Source organism: Ranitomeya variabilis, chromosome 2 (genome assembly GCF_051348905.1).
Source record: "Ranitomeya variabilis isolate aRanVar5 chromosome 2, aRanVar5.hap1, whole genome shotgun sequence".
Lineage (NCBI taxonomy): Eukaryota > Metazoa > Chordata > Amphibia > Anura > Dendrobatidae > Ranitomeya > Ranitomeya variabilis.
In genome coordinates, this window is record NC_135233.1 from 298,001,279 (window position 1) to 298,028,035 (window position 26,757).

The 26,757-nt window shown below is 44.1% G+C and overlaps 1 protein-coding gene and 1 long non-coding RNA gene across 2 annotated transcripts in view; one reads left to right on the forward strand and one right to left on the reverse strand.

The window, feature by feature from the left end:
- The window catches only part of LOC143809360 (uncharacterized), a 35,485-nt gene extending 27,729 nt beyond the window's left edge, over positions 1-7,756 (reverse strand). The window contains exon 1 of the long non-coding RNA XR_013222235.1: positions 7,211-7,756. This is a non-coding gene — a long non-coding RNA (uncharacterized LOC143809360). The remainder of the gene's footprint in view (positions 1-7,210) is intronic.
- The window catches only part of GAB3 (GRB2 associated binding protein 3), a 154,189-nt gene that overhangs the window by 40,700 nt on the left and 86,732 nt on the right, over positions 1-26,757 (forward strand). The gene's annotated exons all lie outside the window — the stretch shown is intronic.

Here is a 26,757-nt window from a genome sequence, read left to right on the forward strand (position 1 = left end):
GAACCGTGATATGACCTGCTATCTTTCATACAGGGTCTAAAAACCATCATAAACTAATGTTGGCTGAACCAGCTAATATCAATGGTGTCTGGACGAGCCACTAATGTGTAAGGGAGCTCTGGACAAATGATAGTCAAAGGAGATGTCACAACTGTGTGTCGGGTGTCCGGGACCAGGGGCTCCTTCCCTGTCCCTAATGCTAGAGGCGCCCTACCTTGCTCTGTTCCCTGGATTACTTCTGATGGTGAAGATGCCGGGACCACGTACCTTGCCTTAACTCCTGAACCTGCCCTCAGTCTGTACCTTTCCCCTACCTAGGGAAGAGTGGTGTAGTAGTGTACTGTAATGCACCAACTAGACTAACAAGGTAATACAAACAGGGATAACAATACCAAACATGCATATATACTTACACATACAACAGAGGAAAACATCGGGGAGTGAAGGATGAAGTTAAACCAAAATAGAAGAAAGGGAATTATCACACACTCAAAACCTAGCAACAGTCTCCGATAATTCCACCAAAAAACATCTTCAATAACAGCCACCAACAAGAACCTCCAGCCATGCAGCATAAGCTATGTTTGATAATGAGTGCTAGCCAGGGTCCAGATTATATAGCAGATGGGAGTGGTAACAGTGAACAGCTGAGAGCCTTAATGCAGGAAAGATTCCAGGAGCTCTCAAATGGGCAGATTAACTCCTGCACTGCTGAAAGAAACTTACACCATTTCAGTGCTTCTGATCGGTGCAGGAGTAGGAGAAATCAGATGCTGCGATCTTCTGGCTCCTCTCTGTTGCGGTAAACCCATGGCAAGAGATGTTGATCCAACATGTCTGATTTCAGACTACCAATCAATTTGTTTTCAAGGATATAAGCTTCATGACATGTCTAGCGATGGCTTTCTCATAGACAACACAAGAACACTCGGCAGCTGGACAAGCGCTGATGGGTATGGGAGAGCCGCTCATGGTGGCTGTCAGTTCAACGTTCAACTGAAACTTTATTCAGTCGACAGCCATGTAATGTGTATGACCGGCTTTACTCACCACCTTATCTCAATCAGCGCAATGTGTCAAATGTCCCACTAAACTTGAAACTGATATGCCATGTGCCTTAACAGATCAGCACCCGTAGCACCAGCAAACAGCACCGTCACTGGCACTGTCATCTCCTTACATAAAAAATATAAGACCCTTCTGCCTGTTACACTTTTAGACCCAAAGAAACCATGTCTCATACTTGTCCTTTTATTACCACTTGTCGGGAAGTCACCTCTTGATATATCAATAGCCACACAGTGTTTTTGCAGAACAGCTGAGTCCCTCGTTTATTTGGACCAGTCACCTTTTAGTTCATCACAACAATAAAAGTGTGGAGAACCAACATAGATGTGCATAACTGCAAAGCAACCGATATACAATGTGTAAAGAGAGAGAGTTGAGAATAACTATAAAGTCCTGCAATTATATTAATATATTATTATTATTATTATTATTATTATTAACTAATAATATATTAATTATATATTATTATTACCTCTGTGAACATAATATTCACAGAGGTAGTTCCAATCCTAACATCATGGCTCTGTTCAGCGTCGGACTGGAGCACCTTGGGCCCACCAGAGAAAATCATTCTTGGGGCCCACTATGTAGCTACATAGAAATAAATACAAGACCACCAATTGTGCGGTAAAACACGCTAATATCAGGATATAATATAAGGTAGTACACATCTTTATTATGTAGCAGGAGTTGGGGTAGCCCCCTCATAGAAAATAAAGTAGCCCCGTCATAGGCTACAATGTATCCCCCTCACAGAATATAATGTAGCCCCCCATAGAATATAATGCAACCAGCCTCAGAGTATAATGCAGCCCCCTATAGGGTATAATGTAGCCCCCTTAGAGTATAGTGCAACCCCCCTCATAAGATATAATGCAGTCCCTTCATGGAATATAATGTAGCCCCCTCATAGGGTATCACGCTGCCCCCTCTCATAGGGTATCATGCAGCACACCCTCATAGGGCATCATACAGCTCCCCCCCATAGGGCATCATGCAGCTCACTCCCCCCATAGGGCATCATGCAGCTCACTCCCCCCCCATAGGGCATCATGCAGCTCACTCCCCCCATAGGGCATCATGCAGCTCACTCCCCCCCCATAGGGCATCATGCAGCTCACTCCCCCCATAGGGCATCATGCAGCTCATTCCCCCCATAGAGCATCATGCAGCTCACCCTCCCCATAGGGTATCCAGGCAGCTCACCCTCCCCATAGGGCATCATGCAGCTCACTCCCCCCATAGGGCATCATGCAGCTCATTCCCCCTATAGGGTATCATGCAGCTCACTCCCCCCATAGGGCATCATGCAGCTCATTCCCCCATAGGTCATCATGCAGCTCATTCCCCCCATCCCATAGGGCATCATGCAGCTCACCCTCCCCATAGGGTATCCAGGCAGCTCACCCTTCCCATAGGGCATCATGCAGCTCACACCCCCTTGCCCCATAGGGCATCATGCAGCTCACCCCCCCTTGCCCCATAGGGCATCATGCAGCTCACCCCCCCTTGCCCCATAGGGCATCATGCAGCTCACCCCCCCTTGCCCCATAGGGCATCATGCAGCTCACCCCCCCTTGCCCCATAGGGCATCATGCAGCTCACCCCCCCCTTGCCCCATAGGGCATCATGCAGCTCACCCCCCCCTTGCCCCATAGGGCATCATGCAGCTCACCCCCCCCCCCCTTGCCCCATAGGGCATCATGCAGATCACACACACCCCCCTTGCCCTATAGGGCATCATGCAGCAGCTCACCCCCCCCCCTTGCCCCATAGGGCATCATGCAGCCCACCCCCCCTTGCCCCATAGTGCATCATGCAGCTCACCCCCCTTGCCCCATAGGGCATCATGCAGCTCACCCCCCTGCCCCATAGGGCATCATGCAGCTCACCCCCCCCCCCATACAACCAGGACTCAATAATTAAAAAAAAGCACAATACTCACCTCTCCTCCTCGCTCCCACGCTGACTCCAGCAGCGGCTCTGCTCCGATGTCAGGAGCTGCGCTGCTGTCGGCCTCACACACAGCAGGTGCGCGATGAAGTGACGTCATCACGCACCTGCTGTGTGTCAGCGGCGAGGGGAATCATGGGAGAGGGAGCGTCATTTGACACTCTCTCCCCATTAACGAGCACGTGGGGGCAGCTTTGGCACCGGGACCCCTGGCTTACGGCCCCATAGCGGCTGTGTGAGCTGGGGGCCCCTGAGGGAGCGGCAGGGCCTGGTCTGCGGGCTCTGATAGCGGGCAGTGTTTAGCCGCAATTTGCGGCAAACGCTGCCCACTATTATAGTGAAAATAATTCACTCTTCTCCACGCCCATGGGGCGTGGGGAAGCGTGAATATTCATTTCACCTTAGCAGCGGGGATAGGCTTAGGCTTCCTGTCACCCGCTGCTGCTCCGCTGGTACTGGGGGCCCCATAGCAGCTGCTTGGTGTGCGCTATTAGCGACACCCCACTTGCTGGGGGCCCCTGGAGCAGTGGGGGCCCTAGGCACTGCTGGCACTGTATGCCAGCAGGTGTCAGGGCCTGGGCCCACTGGAGAATCCTCCGGTTCTCCGGTGGGCCAGTCCGAGCCTGGCTCTGTTAGTAGCAGTGTCATCTGTCCTAGAACAGTAGAGAATAGATTTTTTTGCTTTTTAATGAAAAGTTGTACATGTAATAAACGTTGAAATTGGCACAGCTTTCCTATAATTGCTCCATTTATCTGGGACACGGCTTCATGATTAGATTCCCTCGCACAACTAGTGAAAAAAGAGATCTTCGTGAAGTTATCAGTTTTTGGTGATCATCAGTGAAGAATAGGCGGGAGCACGTATTCTTAGTAAGTGTTTTTTTACTTCTTTCTAAGAAAACAAGATCAGAGGATTTCTTTGTGCCAACAGATCAAGCTCACCAGTTTTCTGACTCTAAGTTATTGCCTCTAATTGAAACCAGAGAATCTTAAAATTGTACAAAACAACTTCTATTACTGTTAATGGGACGATCAGAGCAGCTTTAGGAGCATTTCTGTTTGTTTTTTTTTTAATTAAAAGGTCCTTCAAAGTAATATGACCTGATTAAAGCGGTGGTCCACTATCTGGATAACCCCTTATTAAATTAAGTATTCTGCATGGTAAAATAAAAAAATATATATATACTCACCTCCGCATCAGCACCATTCACTTGTTCCTCTCGACAAAGAGAATTAAGAGCAAAGCAGCCCAATAGCGGATGCTAATTAGATGCAGGGCTCGGGTGGCATAACATTGCCATGGGAACCTTGATCAGGAGTCACCATCGCAGGGAAGGTGGCGGTATGGAAAGTGAGTATATAGATTTGTTTTTTATTTTTATAAGGGGGACTATTTCCTTTACAAAAAGGGTCTTTCTCCTTTATATCCCAATCAAAACTGTGATCATACTCAGCATAATTAATGATTGTAATTGCAGATATTTCCTAGCTGGTAGGTCGATTGGCTACAAGGTCTGCTTGCAGATATACTCTTATTTATATGTTAAAGGGGTTGTCCATCCGTAGGCTGCAAGTCTGTTGTCACTCCATGTGACTGCAGACTTATGATTACTCACGATGCAGGTGCTGTGCACAGTGAAGATTCTTTGGTGCCTAAGCTGGGATTAACAGGCACATGTCCACAAGTATGTGATTTGCATACAAAAACTTTTTTTTTTTAAAGGCAGCATGTTGATTACAAAGGATTCAGTTTTTCTTGGCCTAAGGGTACCGTCACACATTGAAATTTTCATCGCTGCGACGGCACAATTCGTGACATCGCAGCGTCATATAATCATCGCTCCAGCGTCGTAGACTGCGGTCACACGTTGCAATCACGGCGCTGGAGCGATGCCGAAGTCCCCGGATAACCAGGGTAAACATCGGGTAACTAAGCGCAGGGCCGCGCTTAGTAACCCGATGTTTACCCTGGTTACCAGCGTAAACGTAAAAAAACAAACAGTACATACTCACCCGTCGGTGTCCTTCAGGTCCCTTGCAGTCTGCTTCCTGCTCTGAGTGCAGCCGTACAGTGAGAACAGAGCGCAGCACCGCTGTGATCTGCTCTCACTTTCCGGCCGGCACTCAGAGCAGGAAGCAGACGGCAAGGGACCTGAAGGACACCGACGGGTGAGTATGCACGGTTTGTTTTTTTACGTTTACGCTTGTAACCAGGGTAAACATCGGGTTACTAAGCGCGGCCCTGCGCTTAGTTACCCGATGTTTACCCTGGTTACAAGCGAAGACATCGCTGGATCGCTGTCACACACAACGATCCAGCGATGTCAGCGGGTGATCAAGCGACGAAAGAAAGTTCCAAACGATCTGCTACGACGTACGATTCTCAGCAGGGTGTCTGATCGCAGTAGCGTGTCAGACACAGCGATATCGTAACGATATCGCTAGAACGTCACGAATCGTAACGTCGTAGCGATGGAAATTTCAATGTGTGACGGTACCCTAAGTGATCAGCAGTGTGAATGCTGCCACCAACTGTCATGCTGTGACGGTCTTTGGTAAGGAAGGGGGGCCTCAAACTGACCCTGGAACTGGGACCCTAACTATCCCTGTCCCAGGGGTACTCTTGAAGATAGAGAGGCCTGAGTCTCCAATCTTACTATGCTCCTGTTAAAGTACTAAGCTGTCCCCTCTCTCTCCCCCAGGAGGCCTGGGACCGATTTGTTAGTATATAGACACATAAGACAAATAGGGATAACAAAAAGCAACTTACATGCAAAAACACTCACTATGGGTAGAGAGGAATAAAGGGAAGGACAGGAAGGTACTAACCAAATGGGAATAGGATAATGGAGAAAGCATACTCCCAAAAACAGCATACAACAATCTCCAGCAGCAACTACAAACTCCAACTTCAGCACACCAACTCCAGCAAGCCAGGAAGCAAAACTTTCACAGGCAGGGATGAGAAGGTCTGGCAAGGTTTTATAGAGAGAAAAAAAAGCAGGTCAGTAGCAGCTGTTAGAGGGAGCTGCATGTCTGTAACCAGCATACAAAGAGTCGTTAACCTCTTCAACACCAAAGGAAACAAAGTCCATTTAATATGAGGAACAAAACATACAGGCTAAATGGAAGATCTGCGATTCACAGAACATAAAGATCGCCCAACCCCAGATCTCCCAGAAGGACGTGACACACTCGTGACACCAGCACAGGGAAAATATAGCACCATGTGCTGGCCATTCAGATAAAGGCCATCAATATAATCCATGGATGCACCTAATGTGCCACAAGATTGATCTGGCTCAAAGGACCTCAACCACAGGACCCCACCACTGACCTCACCCACGAGACACCATCACTGACCTCACCTACAGGACACCACCTCTGACCTCACCCACAGGACCCCACCACTGACCTCACCTACAGGACAACAACCACCTCTGACCTCACTCACAGGCCCCAACCTCTGACCTCACCTACAGGACACCACCTCTGACCTCACCCACAGGCCCCACCTCTGACCTCACCCACAGGACCCCACCACTGACCTCAGCCATGGGACACCACCTCTGACCTCACCTACAGGACACCACCTCTGACCTCACTCACAGGCCCCCACCTCTGACCTCACACACTGGACTCCACCCACAGGACTCCACCTTTTGATATGACAATAATTTTCAGCACACATTTCTTAAAATGTAAATGATTTAGTCTAAGCCCATAAAGTGGTTCTTCCCAGATGTCTCATTAAGATATGATTTTAGAGGCCAATACACATGGTAAGCCCGAGCCAAAGAAATGTAGATTATTGAGCACCTACTAGGGCCGCGGGGTACTCAGGCCGAGTCCGATGGTTCTTCGGGGGGTATTGTCACGGCAGCAGTGACCCGGTCCGTGGCCCTGGGCATCCAATGAAAGTTGAAATGAAGGGGAATCAAGTTTATAGGGGATTAGTTTGTGACACCATCCGTGGTATTCGGCAATAAGGAAAATGGCCGACGCTGCGGTTCAGGTCCACTGGGGCGGTTGGTGATGCAGCTGAGATGTTACAGCTCTCCACAGGTAGAGCTAGGCCCCAGTGCAGTTAAAGTGTTAAAGTCAACGATGGTCTGATGTAGTGCAGGGCAGGTGACGCAGTAAATAATTGTGAGGACACAGCAGGGTGCAGTTTCTACACTTTACTCACAGTTCTTAGATGCAATTCCCAGCCGGATACTGTGTCCTCAGGGTCTGCGGTCCAGTCAGCTCTCAGGTAATTTGGGGTACACTTTGCCAGAACCCCCTTCTTATGTTCCTTCTCTGGCCGTCTCACTGCACTGGCTCCCGCCTTTCCTGCCCTGCGCCTCACACACTGTGTCCCAAGACAGCAGCCTCGGGTCCTGTCGGGCGACGTCCTCTTGATCCTATATGGCTGCCTTTTCAGTGAATGTGTGTGGATGTGACTGTGGCACCTACAGCAACCACAGCCTCCGGCTTGCTAGCTGAGTCTTGTAGTGCCTCCACTAGCCTGGGGGCCGGTTCCCCCACTGCGACCTGATCCTTCCACCCGACGATGGTCAGCGTGGATTTGGGCGCCCAGGGTTGATTCCTCACTTCCCTGGCCCCTAAGACCCCTTCCTTCCTTCTCTCAGGAGCTTCTCTCTCCACATATACTCTCATTTACTTCTCCCAACTGTCTCCCTAACCAACTCCTAACTCCTCCCTCCTGTGTCCATGACAACGCCTCACTACTGACACTCTCTCCACCCGACACCTTCTACCTAGTCCATCCCTGGCCTGGAGAGGTCTAGTGTTGGGTGGTAGTGTGCGGGTACTGGGTAGTGTCCCCTCCTTACCCGAGAGCGGAGTACCATACCTCTGGCTGAGGTGCAGTACCTCTGTGGTGACTGGACCCTCAGGGGCACCACAATTACGTCAAGCCCTGAATTTGTGGTGCTATGTAGAGTGCTGTAGTACCACTGCCGGAGTGTAGTTGCTCTCCTGCCTGTAGGCAAACTAGGTTGCTCATGAGGTCCCTGTATTACAGAATGACTATATTGTAGATAGTACTACCCATATGCATGCTGTGGAAGATGACTAATATATTAAACTCTCAACAGTTATTTTAGAAAATTGCAACGTCTTTTGTTAAATCAGGAAGTACAGCTTTATGCCACAACTACACTTTAAAAAGGACCTGGCAGCTTTCTGGGCCTCTGTCTGTATGTTATTATCTTGAAACTTTATGAATAAATTGACAACTTAATGTGACAATTCCTTTTGTCATTGGTGTATGGTCCCAAACTGTCCAATCACAATTGACCAGGAAAAAGGTAAATAGTAAAATATTCTTTACCGTTAGAGCAGTCAAACTGTGGAGTACCCGACCACAAGAGGTAGTAATGGCAGACACTATAACATTTACACCATTTACAAAAGAGCTGGATACTTTTCTCACAACAAATAGCATTGTGGATTATAAATAATCTAGTGATAATGTATGACTGGTGGAGAAAGGGCGAGCTTGATGGACCTTTTTCTTTTTTAAAACTATATATCTATGTAACTATGTTGTCATTTCATCCATTTACAGATGGATTGTAGTTTAGAGCAAGAAAATTATATCAAACCCAGGAAAGGAAATGATTCCAATATAAGTGTAACACCCCTTTAGGGCTACCACGGTACACTGGGTGTTATGGGGGGTCTCACCTCTCCAGGGCGCAGTGCCTCCACCCGAATCTTGATTGGAGCTCTCTCTCTGGGACTGCAGAAGGACTATTATCTTCTGCCAGGGGCTGACTCGGGAAGCCCCTGCCACACTCAGTACACACTCACAGGGATCAGGAATAAAACAGTTTAACAGGTTTATTGCTATGCAGCATAAATGAGATGGATTTGAAAGAATAACATGCAATACAAGTAACTGTGCTCTGTCAAAGTCATATACACCTCACACTCTAATTCTACTTCAACCCTGCAAGTATAACGTAGCAGTGTTTTCTTGTTTCTTCTGGTTTAACTCAGTCCAAATGTTGGGGCCCAGTTGCCGCTGATGTTGGCGCACAAATTAGAACAGTTTGTGCACTTAGACGAATATTAATGGCAATAGTCTGGGCTGTAATGTACTCACTGTAAATAGCTCTGGTAGGACCACAAGTCTCAGAAGGGCACTCACTGCGCGTCTCCAACAGTCGGATGGTTCTCTGGATGCCAGCTGGGGGCGGCCGGATTCAGTCCTTTATACGGTGGGAGTGCTGGCAGAACTCTCCAAGTTCTTGATGTAACTTTCTCCAGAGGATAAAAAAAGCCACGCTCTCTCCAGCAGCGTGGGTATATCCGAGGGGACAACAACACTGCAGCATAGAGGGATGCAAATCCACCATGCTCAGTCTCTCACAGCAAGTTGCCACGCTCTTTTCTTTCTCTGAATTCTTGCTTTCACTTTCTGCCCAGCTCCTCCCTCCAAGTCCCTCCTCATCCAATCCAGGCTGTGTCATCTGACTGAAACAAGGCTCCCTGGGAATTGTAGTCCACTGCAGCTCAGGGGAAAATCTGATAATGTTTGTAGGTCCCTGTTTAACAGCAGCTGAAAAGCTCTTCTTAGTGTCTGTAAATCCCAGTATACCAGTAGCTGCCCTGACAGTTCCCAGTGCAGGTGTTACATAAGATAAAGTAAAAGGGCCAGAAGGACTAACGCATAGCTAAAATTTACGAGCCCGTAACAAAAATTTGTCTGTAGCTACCTGCTATGCAACCCAACTCTAGATTAAGAGAAATAAAAGAATGCCAACATTTAAGGTTCTTTGAAAATATTCTTCAAATGAAAGTGCTTGGATCAGCGCTCCCCCCATTTGGCCTAGGTGTTTTTAAATGAGCAGGAGACTGCAAGTGGGATTCTGCCTATTTTTGTTATCAGCTTATAGTCCGAGAACATGTGGAAGGTGAGGGTTTTTTTAGATCTATTCACTTGTTGTTGGTGCTGTATGGCGGCCGTTGCTGTAGTGATGCTGTGCCTGTGGGGTGTGTTTGCCTGGAGTCATGGGGGCTTTGCTTTGCAGCATGGTTACTGTAGGGCACCGAGGTGCTCCCCTTACTGGTGTGCAGTCTCTTCAGTGGTGGTCAACACATGGCACTGCATCTTTTAAGTTAGGGACCCACTGAGAGGTTCACCATGACGTGGTAGTGGGCTTCATATAGTCTGATCAGAATGTTAAACTAAGGACCTCAAGTTCACTTTCAAATTTTTGTAAATTTTTGCTTAGCGGCATTAGATCAATGCATGATTTTGGATGTACAGTTGTGCGGTCCATGTTCATTTTCTACAGTTCTAGTGTAAAAGAAATAACAGAATCTCAAAAATTAAAGTTCTATGAAAATATGCTTCAAATGAAAGAACTTGATTCATAAAGGAGTTTTTCAGAATTCTAGTGTAAAATTTCTTGAAAGTTCACAAAAATTTGGCTCAACTAGAGCAAGATGTGCAACATTTTTGTGACTTTTATAAGTTTTGCTCAATTTCTGGCCAGCTTCCCCAACTTTTTGTAAAGTGGGTGGATCTGGGGTGGAACAGGGCAAAGGAAAAGCCCACCCTATACATTTATCAGAATTTATCCCACAAGAGTGGCAGACATTATGAAAGAAATGTATGCCAGCCTTTTCGGTAGCACTTCTGGCAGAAGCATGCAGCAGTTGTGAAAAGCACCAGTTCATTAAAAGATGTACGCCTTTCAGTGAATTTGGCACACCTTACTCCAGCGTTCCCTTCGTTAAGACTGGCATACAAAACAAAGGTTTTAACAAATCTGAGCTCAAATGTTTAGTAAGAGAAATATGTTAGAAGAAATGCCCAGTTCTGTTCAACTTCAAAACTTTATCCAAAAATATTTATAGCCAGGTTTTTAGATACATAGGCCCTGATTTATCAACATTTTTATGCAACTATTCTAAAAATCTATGGAAAGCTGCAATATTTTTGTGCAAAAAAATTTGTGAATTTTAGTCTTTCCACTCCATTTTTGCCCAGCTTCAACAAAGTAGGCAGAGCTAGGGCGGGACATGGTGTAGCGACCCCGTCCGTCAAATTCATGTCAAGCCTTGGTGTTCTTTATGCCACAAATCTTACTCCAGTCTTTCACTGGAGTAAAATTTGTAGTGAGGTGTACACAGAGGTCACTTCACGCCTCACCTGATTCACTCCACCCCATTCTCATCAAGACTGGCTTAAAAATGTTGATATTGACACATCAGGGCCAGTGTCATTGTATACAGACCATCAATAGATACTTTTGTATTGACACGTGTGCATACGTAAGGGTGTTGCCCTACAAGTACAGTTTGTAAGATCTTAGATTTGGGATTCACTTATTAAGTAATGTTACTGCTCAGCTATCTAAATAAAAGCTTAATTATAAGTGCCAGCATGAGAACATAAGAGTACAATGACTTAATATGCAAAGGCTTCATATCCCTAATGAGTAGCTACTCAATTCAGAACAAGAAATCATGTCCAAAATATTAACACCCACATGTTGACCTTTTCTATTGCTAGCTGCCCTGCCCCGCCATACAAAGATTCCAGAGAACACTCAAAACCAACACCCTTGTTACTTTAGTTTTATCCCTTTAAAACCCATCATATTTTGGTTTATCAGTCCCACGTCTGTCTCCTAAAACCCTTTTCTCTCCACTTTCCTTACATCACTTGTCCAGGAAGATCTTCTTTTGTGACATAACGAAGAAGCCCTGGAACATTTAAAGTCAGGAAATTTTAAGATACTGTTCCAATAAATCCCAATATCCAATCACTAATATCTGTGACCCACCATATACATTAGATGGTTTGCAGATCCCACTAAAAATATCATGTATCTCATGTCTATGGACAGTTATAAAGACAAGTCACTTCATATAAATATGTCATTTGTTTTACCTTTTGTAAATGTCACTGTTCTCCCCAATCGGGCAATGTTTTTTCTTTTTTTTTCCTGTTCCTCTCCATTCCTGACATAGGCCAATCTTTTTAGCTAAAAGAGCCATATCTCAGGAACGAAGAGATGCAGGGACATAAGAAAAATAACATCAGATTCAGGAAAATAGCGCATTTATAACAGGTAAAAGAAATTACAAAATCTAGAGTTAACCAGCTCTAGATATAAAGACTTCTATGAGCTTAAAGAAGCCCTTCTATGAAGATATCTGTGTGTATGCAGTGTGTGTACAATATACTCACCGCCGCCTTCTCCGGGATCCAGTGCCATTCTGCTCCTCTTCTCAGTGACATCATCGTTCTTCAGATTCTCTGGCTCACTTTATGCATGACCCAGAAGTTTCTTTTACAGTGTAAGTCTGTGGATCCTAGCTGGTGCTCCATAGACTTTTACTGTAAAAGCCTCTTCGGGGGTCACACAGAGCGCAGTGTGATTTGGAGAGTCTGAAGAGCGGTGACATCACTGAGAAGAGGAGCAGAATGGCACTGAATCCTGGAGAAGGCAACGATAGGTGAGAATATTAATACACTCATACCACACAAGATACACATAGACACAGATTTATTTTAAAAAATCTTTATGCAAGGACTTTAACTTCTTCTGGACGCCCATATTGTCCAAGCGGTCTACATTCTAAAACATCACTCCATAGTAGTGTAATGAGCTGGCCGGCTCTGACTGTTCTGTGATCATTGATATAGAATCTGTGACAGACACTGCCCCCGTGTGGCCAGAAGTTGTACCTATGTCGAATGTGATTACAGGGAAACAAACTGTATTTGCAAAACTCCCCCCTGCTGTGTCATGTGATCAGGAAGGAGAGGAAGAAAAAGCCCGGGAAGTCTGTCTGTGCAGAGAGAGATCAGTGTGTGATCTGGCGTCCTCCCATATATGCGACATAGGAGATTGCCTGGATGATTCCCCTCCCTTGAAAGCTGATTTCCAGATTGTTCCCAGCTCCTACACTGCAGAGCACTCAGCGGTGACATCTCCACAGATCCTGAACCCACGAACTGTAAGCGGGTCCTCTGTTGAGAGGCCGAACATTCCACCCCTACCTGCCGTACCCCAAGGACTACAGTTTGGACCTGAGAGACGGAATTTTGTTTAATCCCTGTTGTTTTCTCTTCGGCTGGAGCGTCCCCCTGCAGTGACAGGCCTGCGACGTGGGAAGATAACCTTCTGGAGCAAAGAGACTGGTAACGTGTGGATAGGGAAAGTGAGGGACAGTTTGTATTACACGTTATTTCTGTGGATAGGCATATTTTGTGTTGTTTATTATTGTGTTCCGCTGTGTTAAGAAAATGTTTAACAGTAAAGATACGTTTGTTAAGATGGAATCTGAGTGTGGAAGTTTTGCTGGGCCAGATCATGGATATGCATGGGCGGCCTTGCCCTCGGCCACTTCATCAGAGCAGCTGCGGGAGCGGGGACCAGCTCTCAAACACAGCTGAGCTCCCTATAGAGAAGGCATAGATGGTTTATTACCATCTCTACCTTCTCAATCACTGGATACACAGTGCTGAACAATCACTATGTATGCAGTAAAACAAAGGGCTAACAGTGTTTCCTCCTTCTGGCACAGAAGTCGTCTGATCGCTGGGTGTAGGAAGCAGATTTGCTGAAATTCCCCTGAAACTGGGGCTAATATACCAGTCACAGTTACAAGGGAAACCAGATTTTTCAAAAAGTATTTAAATGTTGACAAATGCCCCTAAAATGTCTTTTATGACCTTATAGAGGGCACAGTGTATAAAATATATACCTACAAAGTAAGTAAATATATAAATAGAAAAAGCCACTACCGTTACAAATCATTACCAGCTTTGTCCCCATTGGAAGAAAAAAAAAGTGGCCAATATATAAAAATAATTGTTACAAAAAAAGAACACATTTAAAAATAAAAAAATCATTAAAAAATTCTGAGAAGCAGACACATCTTTACTTTATTTTCCTACTGATATCTTTAAAAAAAATAAACAAAGTGAAGAACATAAAAGAAAAATGAACAAAAAAATGCAAAAAATATTTGAATATCTGAATGTTAAAAAAATTATAGTTCTTTAACTGCATGTATGGGAAAAAAATATACCTGGTCAGGAATAAAGGCTAATGGATGTATTGTATGATTGTATCAGATTGCTGGTTAGATATATGTTGTGGTGTTTTCTAAGCAGCAGGCGTGTTTGTGTAGTCGGTGCGAACATCTGAAGCTTTTTAGGGGAAACATTTAGTAGGACAGCCGTGTGCACGATGTATGGAGCAATGAGGACGCTCGTCTCTTTTATGACTGGTAGGAACAGGTAGAGTTTTCTTCCATAGAGTGCATGCAAAATAGATATTAAAGGTTAGTCATTCCCATCAGGGCCGGACTGGCCATAGGGCACTTCTGGCAAATGCCAGAAGGGCCGGTGCCAGTGGTGGGCCGCTCAATCCGCCGCCCCCGCCGTCGCATTCAACTATACCGGCGTATAGATGCCGGTACAGTTGAATGCAATGATGGAGGAGAGCGTCCACAGACGCTCCTCTCCCATCATTCCCCGCTCTGCCTCTGACACTGCGGGTGCGCGATGATGTCATATCATCACGCACCTGCTGTGTCCCGGGCAGACTGCAGCTGCTGAGACAGGAGCAGGAACCAGGAAGCAACGCTGGGCACGAGGAGAGGTGAGGAGAGTTTTTTTTTTTTCTGGACTGTGGGGCCATTCTCAGAGGAGGGGAGGGGAGGAAGAGAAGAGATGTGGGCTGTATATAGTTCTCTGTGGGCTGTGCTCTGTGCTGTATACTACTGTGGGCTATATATAGTTCTCTGTGGGCTGTGCTCTGTGCTGTATACTACTGTGGGCTGTATATAGCTCTGGGCTGTGCTCTGTGCTGTATACTGCTGTGGGCTGTATATAGCTCTCTGTGGGCTGTGCTCTGTGCTGTATACTACTGTGGGCTGTATATAGTTCTCTGTGGGCTGTGCTCTGTGCTGTATACTGCTGTGTGCTCTGTGCTATATATAGTTCTCTGTGGGCTGTGCTCTGTGCTGTATACTGCTGTGGGCTGTATATAGCTCTCTGTGGGCTGTGCTCTGTGCTGTATACTACTGTGGGCTGTATATAGTTCTCTGTGGGCTGTGCTCTGTGCTGTATACTGCTGTGTGCTCTGTGCTATATATAGTTCTCTGTGGGCTGTGCTCTGTGCTGTATACTGCTGTGGGCTGTATATAGTTCTCTGTGGGCTGTGCTCTGTGCTGTATACTACTGTGGGCTGTATATAGTTCTCTGTGGGCTGTGCTCTGTGCTGTATACTACTGTGGGCTGTATATAGTTCTCTGTGGGCTGTGCTCTGTGCTGTATACTGCTGTGGGCTGTATATAGCTCTCTGTGGGCTGTGCTCTGTGCTGTATACTACTGTGGGCTGTATATAGTTCTCTGTGGGCTGTGCTCTGTGCTGTATACTGCTGTGTGCTCTGTGCTATATATAGTTCTCTGTGGGCTGTGCTCTGTGCTGTATACTGCTGTGTGCTGTATATAGTTCTCTGTGGGCTGTGCTCTGTGCTGTATACTACTGTGGGCTGTATATAGTTCTCTGTGGGCTGTGCTCTGTGCTGTATACTACTGTGGGCTGTATATAGTTCTCTGTGGGCTGTGCTCTGTGCTGTATACTGCTGTGGGCTGTATATAGCTCTCTGTGGGCTGTGCTCTGTGCTGTATACTACTGTGGGCTGTATATAGTTCTCTGTGGGCTGTGCTCTGTGCTGTATACTGCTGTGTGCTCTGTGCTATATATAGTTCTCTGTGGGCTGTGCTCTGTGCTGTATACTGCTGTGGGCTGTATATAGTTCTCTGTGGGCTGTGCTCTGTGCTGTATACTACTGTGGGCTGTATATAGTTCTCTGTGGGCTGTGCTCTGTGCTGTATACTACTGTGGGCTGTATATAGTTCTCTGTGGGCTGTGCTCTGTGCTGTATACTGCTGTGGGCTGTATATAGTTCTCTGTGGGCTGTGCTCTGTGCTGTATACTACTGTGGGCTGTATATAGCTCTCTGTGGGCTGTGCTCTGTGCTGTATACTACTGTGGGCTGTATATAGTTCTCTGTGGGCTGTGCTCTGTGCTGTATACTACTGTGGGCTGTATATAGCTCTCTGTGGGCTGTGCTCTGTGCTGTATACTACTGTGGGCTGTATATAGTTCTCTGTGGGCTGTGCTCTGTGCTGTATATTGCTGTGGGCTGTATATAGCTCTCTGTGGGCTGTGCTCTGTGCTGTATACTACTGTGTGCTCTGTGCTATATATAGTTCTCTGTGGGCTGTGCTCTGTGCTGTATACTGCTGTGGGCTGTATATAGTTCTCTGTGGGCTGTGCTCTGTGCTGTATACTACTGTGGGCTGTATATAGTTCTCTGTGGGCTGTGCTCTGTGCTGTATACTACTGTGTGCTCTGTGCTATATATAGTTCTCTGTGGGCTGTGCTCTGTGCTGTATACTGCTGTGGGCTGTATATAGCTCTCTGTGGGCTGTGCTCTGTGCTGTATACTACTGTGTGCTCTGTGCTATATATAGTTCTCTGTGGGCTGTGCTCTGTGCTGTATACTGCTGTGCGCTGTATATAGCTCTCTGTGGGCTGTGCTCTGTGCTGTATACTACTGTGTGCTCTGTGCTATATATAGTTCTCTGTGGGCTGTGCTCTGTGCTGTATACTGCTGTGGGCTGTATATAGCTCTCTGTGGGCTGTGCTCTGTGCTGTATACTACTGTGTGCTCTGTGCTATATATAGTTCTCTGTGGGCTGTGCTCTGTGCTGTATACTGCTGTGGGCTGTATATAGTTCTCTGTGGGCTGTGCTCTGTGCTGTATACTGCTGTGGGCTGTATATAGCTCTCTGGGCTGTGCTCTGTGCTGTATACTACTGTGTGCTCTGTGCTATATATAGTTCTCTGTGGGCTGTGCTCTGTGCTGTATACTGCTGTGGGCTGTATATAGTTCTCTGTGGGCTGTGCTCTGTGCTGTATACTGCTGTGGGCTGTATATAGTTCTCTGTGGGCTGTGCTCTGTGCTGTATACTACTGTGGGCTGTATATAGCTCTCTGTGGGCTGTGCTCTGTGCTGTATACTACTGTGGGCTGTATATAGTTATCTGTGGGCTGTGCTCTGTGCTGTATGCTACTGTGGGCTGTATATAGTTCTCTGTGGGCTGTGCTCTGTGCTGTATATAGTTCTCTGTGGGCTGTGCTCTGTGCTGTATACTACTGTGGGCTGTATATAGTTATCTGTGGGCTGTGCTCTGTGCTGTATGCTACTGTGGGCTGTATATAGTTCTCTGTGGGCTGTGCTCTGTGCTGTATATAGTTCTCTGTGGGCTGTGCTCTGTGCTGTATACTACTGTGGGCTGTATATAGTTCTCTGTGGGCTGTGCTCTGTGCTGTATACTACTGTGTGCTGTATATAGTTCTCTGTGGGCTGTGCTGTATATAGTACTCTGTGGGCTGTGCTGTATATAGTACTCTGTGGGCTGTGCTGTATATAGTACTCTGGGCTGTGCTGTATATAGTACTCTGTGGGCTGTGCTGTGTATAGTACTCTGTGGGCTGTGCTGTATATAGTACTCTGTGGGCTGTGCTGTATATAGTACTCTCTGGGCTGTGCTGTATATAGTACTCTCTGGGCTGTGCTGTATATAGTACTCTGGGATGTGCTGTATATAGTACTCTGGGCTGTGCTTTATATAGTTCTCTGTGGGCTGTGCTGTATATAGTTCTCTGTAGGCTGTGCTGTATATTGTTCTCTGTGGGCTGTGCTGTATATATTACTTTGTGGGCTGTGCTGTATATATTACTTTGTGGGCTGTGCTGTATATATTACTCTGTGGGCTGTGCTGTATACTACTGTGTGGACTGTGCTGTATACTTCTACGTGGGCTGTGCTGTATACTACTGTGTGGTCTGTGCTGTATACTACTGTGTGGTCTGTGCTGAATACTGCTGTGTGGGCTGTGTTATCTACTACGCGAGCTGTGCTATAGTATGCAGGCTGTGCTGTATACTATGCGGTTTGTGCTATATAATATGCGGGCTTTGCTATATACTATGGGGAGTATATTATATTCTATGGGGGAGGCCATGTTATGTACTATGTGGCTGTGTTATATACTATTGTGGGGGTATATTATATTCTATGGGGGAGGCTGCGTTATATACTATGGGGGGCTACATTATATATTATGGGGAGGTGGGCTGTATTATATTCTATGGGGGTTACATACTCTGGGGTGGCTGCATTATACTCTGTGGGGTGGCTGCATTATACTCTGGGGTGGCTGCATTATACTCTGGGGTGGCTGCATTATACTCTGGGGTGGCTGCATTATACTATATGTGGGCTGCATTATACTGTATTGAGGACTATGGGGAATACGTTATACTATATGAAGAACTATGGGGTGCATTATACTATGGGAAGTGAATTGTACTACATGGATGACTGTGGCGGTGCATTATACTATATGGAGCACTATGAGGATTGTATTATGCTATATGGAGGACTATGAGGATTGTATTATGCTATATGGAGGACTATGAGGAGTGTATTATACTATGTGGAGGACTGAGCAGTGTATTTTAATATATGGAGGACTATAGGGAGTGTATTATACTATATGGAGGACTATGGAGCACATTATAATATATGGAGGACTATGGGGTGTATTTTACTAAACAAGTAAAATGCTGCATATTCGGATTGTTTTTGCTGGAACAAAAAGCCTTGTTGTCAGCAGCACATTGCCAGTGTAAACTGTAGATGTGCTGCTGAAAACATGATACTGTATGGGGATCTATTAGTGATCGTTCTGTCTCATCATTATTCCTCAGCTGGTGGAAAGAGGCCGGGAAACAAGCGTTGAACAACTTCAGTATTGTCGATCAAACTCGTTTAGCGGCCTGAACTCAGCGCACGTAAATACAACAGAAAGGCTTTTGTGTGATGTGCAATATGTTAGCATTTGGGGACCCATTTTAAACTTTGCCTAGGGCCCCACTTTGCCTAAAACCGGCCCTGCCTACAAGTGTACAAAGATATTATACAGTCACCATGTGACAAGTGGGCCTGTGTAACTTCAAATGCCAGGGCTGAATTTTAGTCCCAGTCCGGCCCTGATTCCCATGATGCTTGGTGTGATCCACCTGGAGAAACTGCTTTCGTTTGCATATATTATTTGTCTTGGAAAATATGTAAACGTTTGTTTAACCCAGCCAACGTTCTCCATGTTTTTTCATTTGAATTTTAACATCCTGCTTTCACTGTGACTTTACTTTCTGCATTGCTTAGGCTGCAGGTAGAACAATGATTCTCCAAAAGGCCGTTCATATACAAAAATGATAGAAAACAATGGACGGCAAGCCTGGGAACAGTGGCCTGATATTTGACCATGGAAATTGGGCTACAGAGTAGTTAACTTCTAGGTTACAATAATACCATGTGTGTCTGAAAAGTTTAGACAGCCTGTTATCCTTCTGTGTGCCATACTGAAGATAGGGCAGCTGCAATGGGAATATTGCCATCCATTTTCTTGCTAGGTAGGACCACTAATGCGGTCTAGATTTAACCCTGGCATCTTTTTTTATTTTTTATTTATTTTTATTTTTTTTTGGGGGGGGGTATATTTGTTTTCAATTGTGTTATGTTGGTGCATGGGATTTTATAAAACCACCACAGGTAACTCATATGTGACTTTCATTGGAGGTATCATGACAGTAACAGTTTGCTATCATTCCATGTCATGGAGCAATGGGATTAAAGCAAGCGATTCAGCATAGTCATTGTGATGCGATTTTTACTGTCACAACTGCTGTGCACTATACTAAAAAGGAGGTGCAAAAACAATGGAAGTAAAAAAAAAACCCCATAACAGTGATCTTTACTGAAATGTATCATAAACAATCAGATAAAAAAGGTGAAATATGGAAGAAAGAACACCCCGGATGAAGCTAATGCGAAACGTTTTTGAATCTATTTCCCAACTCCTTTTCCATTACTGGTACTTATCTCATGCTCCTCTCTGGAAGAGCTTTGTACCTTTGGTCATTATATGGCTTTTGTCCTTTACATTGTGTTATTACCCTGTTATATTTTATGTTCAGCTGCTTTTAAAGTATTTTTTCCTTAGTATTGCTGTCGCTTTCTGGCATTAGTTTACACAGCTGTATTTGGTGACCTCAGCACATTTGGTTTTTTGTAACCCAGTTTCTATATGAGTGGGGCTCTTTTTTCCATATTCCCCCTTTTATCTTGTTTTATCTGATTATGATCCATTTCAATAAAGTCTACTATTATGATTCCTTGGTTTTTTTTTTGCTTCCATTGTTTTTTTTGAGTACTTGTTGGAAGTACCCTTCATAGTATTAGACCATTTATAGGTACATTTAAATAGGGAGGTAGTTTGTAGCATGAGCCAGTGAAAAATGTGGTCATGAAGGTATTTAATGAAGAATATGATGTACTAATGTAAGGATTTTTGTATGATAAGATAGATATATATATACATATATTATAATACAAAAATCCTGACGACGCTACAAAAAACTGCAACATTACATTGTCATAAGAATGGTGACAGTCGCCTGCCTTGGAGGAGTCAGATGGCAAACCTCACAGGGTTAGGACACAATGCCAGCATACCATGATATCCTACGTGCAGGTCACGCTCCTTCTATACATACCATACCATTATGTCAGAACACTGTTGTGCTCACACTGTCTTGCCGAAACAGTGGCCTAATTGTATAATTGTTTGTGTCTGAGATTTCTGCCATAGAATATTACTGAGCGGAGAGGGGGTAGAAATTAGAAAACAATAATGGTCTGACGTTGCTTCATATTTCTGTTATCTCAAGTCCACGTTTCTTACCCATACAGTCACATAGAGCTCCGAGGCTTGTTATGGGATCACCCGGCTCTTAAAGTGTCAGCTATACTCATAAAACTATGAATACTTTGCCTTTGGGGATTACAGTTGGCAGGACATTTGCCATTGTTCACATGGTATATAATAGTATATGCTTTGCTTAGGCCCGCTGCATCCCAACATATACCAGGCAACCATATGGGCGCTTTCCCAAAAGATTAGAGCTTCCGAACAGATATACAGGATTCACTACGGGCAGAACCCTTATTTCTTTACATCTTCTCTCTTCATAGATCAATAATGAATAATTACAATGGGAAAACTTTTACCACTTTCTACTTGAATTTCCTAAGAACTCAACTGATCTATAGCCTTAGGAGAACCACCTAAAGTTACTCAATAATTGCTCAATAATGACTCAATAATGATCATATAAATCAAGATAGACATTTTCAGTTTTTATATGTAAAGATATTGAGAAAATCTTTTATCAGCTGCCATATAGTAAAATTGCCCTTAAAATGTGTCCAGCATTAGTCCCAATTGCAGAATTATGGCAAGTTTCCTTACCCCGTGAATGGTACGTATGCCATATAATCACTTATTTAGCTTGCTGTGATGGGTAATGACCTTTTGTAGTCAGAAAACACTTTCACTGTCAGTTCTAGCCACTAATGTTTCTTTCAGTGAAGATATGAAATTACATTTTAGCTTTTAAAATGCATCATGGGATTTATTTTTGGGCGTCTAAGATGTTAGTATTTCATGGGTGTGGTTGTAACTTCATAGAAATTAGAAATGCATTTTGTTACCATCAGTTCAGTTGACATTGTCCAAGATATTGAAAACCAATTACAAGTAAAGGGCTTCTTCAATATGCTCTCTGGTCTTGTGCCCTGTGCCCATGTGGACAACAGTTTCACCCACCTGTAGATGTGAATCTCTCTAGTACATAATCATTTCAAAGGGAATCATAAATATTGTATTAGGTTCATATTAGAGATGGGTGGAATTGAATTCTACTTGAATTTTACAAAAATTCACATTTGCCAAAATGTGGATTTTTTGTAATTCGTTGGCCACCATTTTTCTGAACCATAATGAGCCATCAAAAGGTTAAAAAAATACTTGGCCTTGGCCTCATAAGGTCCAGAAGTCCCTGCTCAGCATGAGAGTCCCAAGGATTTCGGCGTGAGTGGTGGGTATCACTAGACACCACAAAGCCCGGAGGGGTGATGATGAGGAGCGAAAGGGCCATAGAGGTTAGTGGTAAGATGAGTATAAGTATTTAAAAAAAAATAAATTACGTTTATTATGCTCAACTGTTTAAACATAGTAAGGAAAATATTAAGGGATATTAAAATTGAACTCGATTGAATTTCCCGGGAAAATCCACACAAATAAGCAAATTACAATTTTGCCTGATCGTTTTCTCATCATTATTTGATATATAACTGTATGTTTGAAGGTATATTTGCATTCTGTGAGTTGATTATACCTTCTTTTGTCTGGCTGACAACAAATATAGTCTACTATATACACTCACTGGCCACTTTATTAGGTACACCTGTCCAACTTCTTGTTAACACTTAATTTCTAATCAGCCAATCACATGGCGGCAACTCAGTGCATTTAGGCATGTAGACATGGTCAAGACAATCTCCTGCAGTTCAAACCGAGCATCAGTATGGGGAAGAAAGGTGATTTGAGTGCCTTTGAACGTGGCATGGTTGTTGGTGCCAGAAGGGCTGGTCTGAGTATTTCAGAAACTGCTGATCTACTGGGATTTTCACGCACAACCATCTCTAGGGTTTACAGAGAATGGTCCGAAAAAGAAAAAAAATTCAGTGAGCGGCAGTTCTGTGGGCGGAAATGCCTTGTTGATGCCAGAGGTCAGAGGAGAATGGGCAGACTGGTTCGAGCTGATAGAAAGGCAACAGTGACTCAAATCGCCACCCGTTACAACCAAGGTAGGCCTAAGAGCATCTCTGAACGCACAGTGCGTCGAACTTTGAGGCAGATGGGCTACAGCAGCAGAAGACCACACCGGGTACCACTCCTTTCAGCTAAGAACAGGAAACTGAGGCTACAATTTGTACAAGCTCATCGAAATTGGACAGTAGAAGATTGGAAAAATGTTGCTTGGTCTGATGAGTCTCGATTTCTGCTGCGACATTCGGATGGTAGGGTCAGAATTTGGCGTAAACAACATGAAAACATGGATCCATCCTGCCTTGTATGGAGCATCTTTGGGATGTGCAGCCGACAAATCTGCGGCAACTGTGTGATGCCATCATGTCAATATGGACCAAAATCTCTGAGGAATGCTTCCAGCACCTTGTTGAATCTATGCCACAAAGAATTGAGGCAGTTCTGAAGGCAAAAGGGGGTCCAACCCGTTACTAGCATGGTGTACCTAATAAAGTGGCCGGTGAGTGTATATACATCACAGACTCATAGAATGTTAGGTCATTTGGTCCAACCCCTTGCTCAATGCAGGAGTCAGTAAACCATCTCAGACAGATGTCTGTCCAGCCTCTGTTTGAAGACTTCCATTGAAGGGGAACTCACCACCTCTTATGGCAGCCTGTTCCACTCATTGATCATCCTCACTGTCAAAAAGTGTTTTCTAATATATAATCTGTACATTCTCCTTTTCAATATATATATACTATATATATATATATATACTGTGTGTGTATATATATATATATATATATGTGTGTGTGTGTGTATATATATATATATATATATATATTCATTATTATATCTATAATCTTGCTAAAAAATAGACATTACTGGAAAGTCAATTGGAGTCCAAAGTTGCATGTTTTGGACTCTGTTTGCCAAATTAAAGTAGAGGGGTTCGTTGGAGGTTCCATCTGAATTTTGTTTTTGGAGGATTAATACAGAACTTTGTACAGTCGTGAATGTGGAGGCCTAATGCAATGTGAACCTTCCTACTGTGTGTGTAAAGTGTAATCTAAGCATTCTCAGCCTGACACTAAATGTTGAGACATTGTGCATATTACAGCATTATTGTGTAAGTGAAGGAACATCTATTCATGACGACTGCACCGTCCAGTTCTGGAATGTCTACCTGTCTGCATACCGCATGTTACAGCGCTATTTACTAATATTTTCCTTGGTGTTTTCCAGTAATGTATGCCGTCGCGTCGTTATACATGCCATGTTCCCTTATAGATGGCCAGAGGAGACTTCCTTGTGTACCGCATGCATTGTAACAGCCCCAACCTGTTCTTTTCTGTTAACTTGAATTCCTGCAGTTTCCTTCTATCTGCATTCTTTCAGCTCGGAGACATTGCTTTTAGCGGCCCAAAAGACTGACTGCAGCAGATTGTCACACCTACACGTCAGCTGCTTCATTGCCCTTCTCACCCCCTCCTCCCATCGTTGTTTCTAATAGCAACCTTGCATCTACAATAATTGGGGAGGACAGACGGCAGGAGAGAGAGTCGGCTTATCTTATTATTTATCATCACGTACAGCTTATGGAGTTAAACATAATGTTGGATTTTTTTCTTACAATTGTACTCGAGTTTTCGATATAAAAACTTTGGCCGCTGACAACTGGCACAGTAATTGGTTGTCTAGCACGCCATATGTCTCCAGCAGCAAGATGATGAATTGGTGAGAAGTAGTGGGCAGCACAGTGGCTCAGTGGTTAGCACTGTTTGTTCTCCAGCGCTGGGTTCAAATCCCACCAAGGACAACATCTGCAAGGAGTTTGTATGTTCTCCCCGTGTTTGTGCGAGTTTCCTCCAGGTTCTCCGGTTTCCTCCCTCGCTCCAAACACATACTGATAAGGGATCTAGATTGTGAGCCCCAATTGGGACAGTGATGATGGCACCATAATAAATAAATTGTGTGCACTCCATCCATGTTTTCTCCTCCAGTGTCTGTTCACCTAAACCATTACTGATCCCTGAGAAAGGCCATGAAATCTGTTTACCTTAAAGGGATTGGTCATTTTATCGTTTTTTTAAACAAATATGTTGGAGACATGATTTTGTGGCACAGACTAATATATAAGTATGGTTTTATCATATGTCCATAGAAAATGTTGTGCACACCTCAATAAATACATATTAGATACAATTACCCATGTATAAGTGAACTGGGAAAACGAGGCTAAAGGCAATAGATATAAAATTATTTTTAATGAAAATATATTAAAAAATACATATATAACAGGAAATATTCATATAAAACAATATGTGCTGAGAACACTATAGGCTGGACAAAAAATCATGCAAAATGTCTAAAGATGTATCATGACATCTAAAGCTGAGGAATGTACCAAAACGAGAATGTAACATAAATATAGAATCATAGCAATATACAGAGAAGGGAAACGTGAAAACTAATTTCCTACGTCCCTATATGACACATACCGCTTCAAGAAAAAATGCTATAACTCCCTCCATATACCACTAATCAGCTATGCAAATGATAGCATGGCAAAGCAGCTAGTAAATGCCTCTGAGAGCTGCAATCCTGTAAAGCTAATGCAAAATAACAGGTATACGCACAGCCAGCAAAACATGGAAACATGGAAACTAATTTCCTATGTACACTGAAACATTTTCAAAATAAATATACAAGTCTCATGAAGCAAGCTTGCTAAAGCGGATGTGGTTAGAGGGGCACAAGTAAAAAAACCAAAAGTACCAATAATAACCCAAGCATTTGATGCAAATATGCACGGTGCAGTGCTAAAGTGAACCGTGCATGAGAATCTGTAAACTCACATGGATAAGTGTCCTATGCCAAGAATGTTCCACAGCGACCCCGACAGCGCCGTTTCGCCTGACCGGCTTCCTCAAATAGGGGGCGTAGGGACCTACGCCCCCTATTTGAGGAAGCCGGTCAGGCGAAACGGCGCTGTCGGGGTCGCTGTGGAACATTCTTGGCATAGGACACTTATCCATGTGAGTTTACAGATTCTCATGCACGGTTCACTTTAGCACTGCACCGTGCATATTTGCATCAAATGCTTGGGTTATTATTGGTACTTTTGGTTTTTTTACTTGTGCCCCTCTAACCACATCCGCTTTAGCAAGCTTGCTTCATGAGACTTGTATATTTATTTTGAAAATGTTTCAGTGTACATAGGAAATTAGTTTCCATGTTTCCATGTTTTGCTGGCTGTGCGTATACCTGTTATTTTGCATTAGCTTTACAGGATTGCAGCTCTCAGAGGCATTTACTAGCTGCTTTGCCATGCTATCATTTGCATAGCTGATTAGTGGTATATGGAGGGAGTTATAGCATTTTTTCTTGAAGCGGTATGTGTCATATAGGGACGTAGGAAATTAGTTTTCACGTTTCCCTTCTCTGTATATTGCTATGATTCTATATTTATGTTACATTCTCGTTTTGGTACATTCCTCAGCTTTAGATGTCATGATACATCTTTAGACATTTTGCATGATTTTTTGTCCAGCCTATAGTGTTCTCAGCACATATTGTTTTATATGAATATTTCCTGTTGTATATGTATTTTTTAATATATTTTCATTAAAAATAATTTTATATCTATTGCCTTTAGCCTCGTTTTCCCAGTTCACTTATACATGGGTAATTGTATCTAATAATATATAAGTATTCCAGGTTTTTCTCCTGCACTTATTAATAAATCCTTCCTCAGACTGCACAAAGCTCCTGTTCACAAACTGTGGCTAATGAGGAGCATGTGACCACACCTGTCCATCAGCCTCCTCCAATCAAAACACAGTTTTCTCATGTGCTGTGTTTTCTAATTGGAGGCTGCCGATAGACAGCTCTGGTCACATGCTCCTCCACTAACTACCATTATTCCGGACAGAAGAGCAGTCTATGGGAAAGGGTGCACT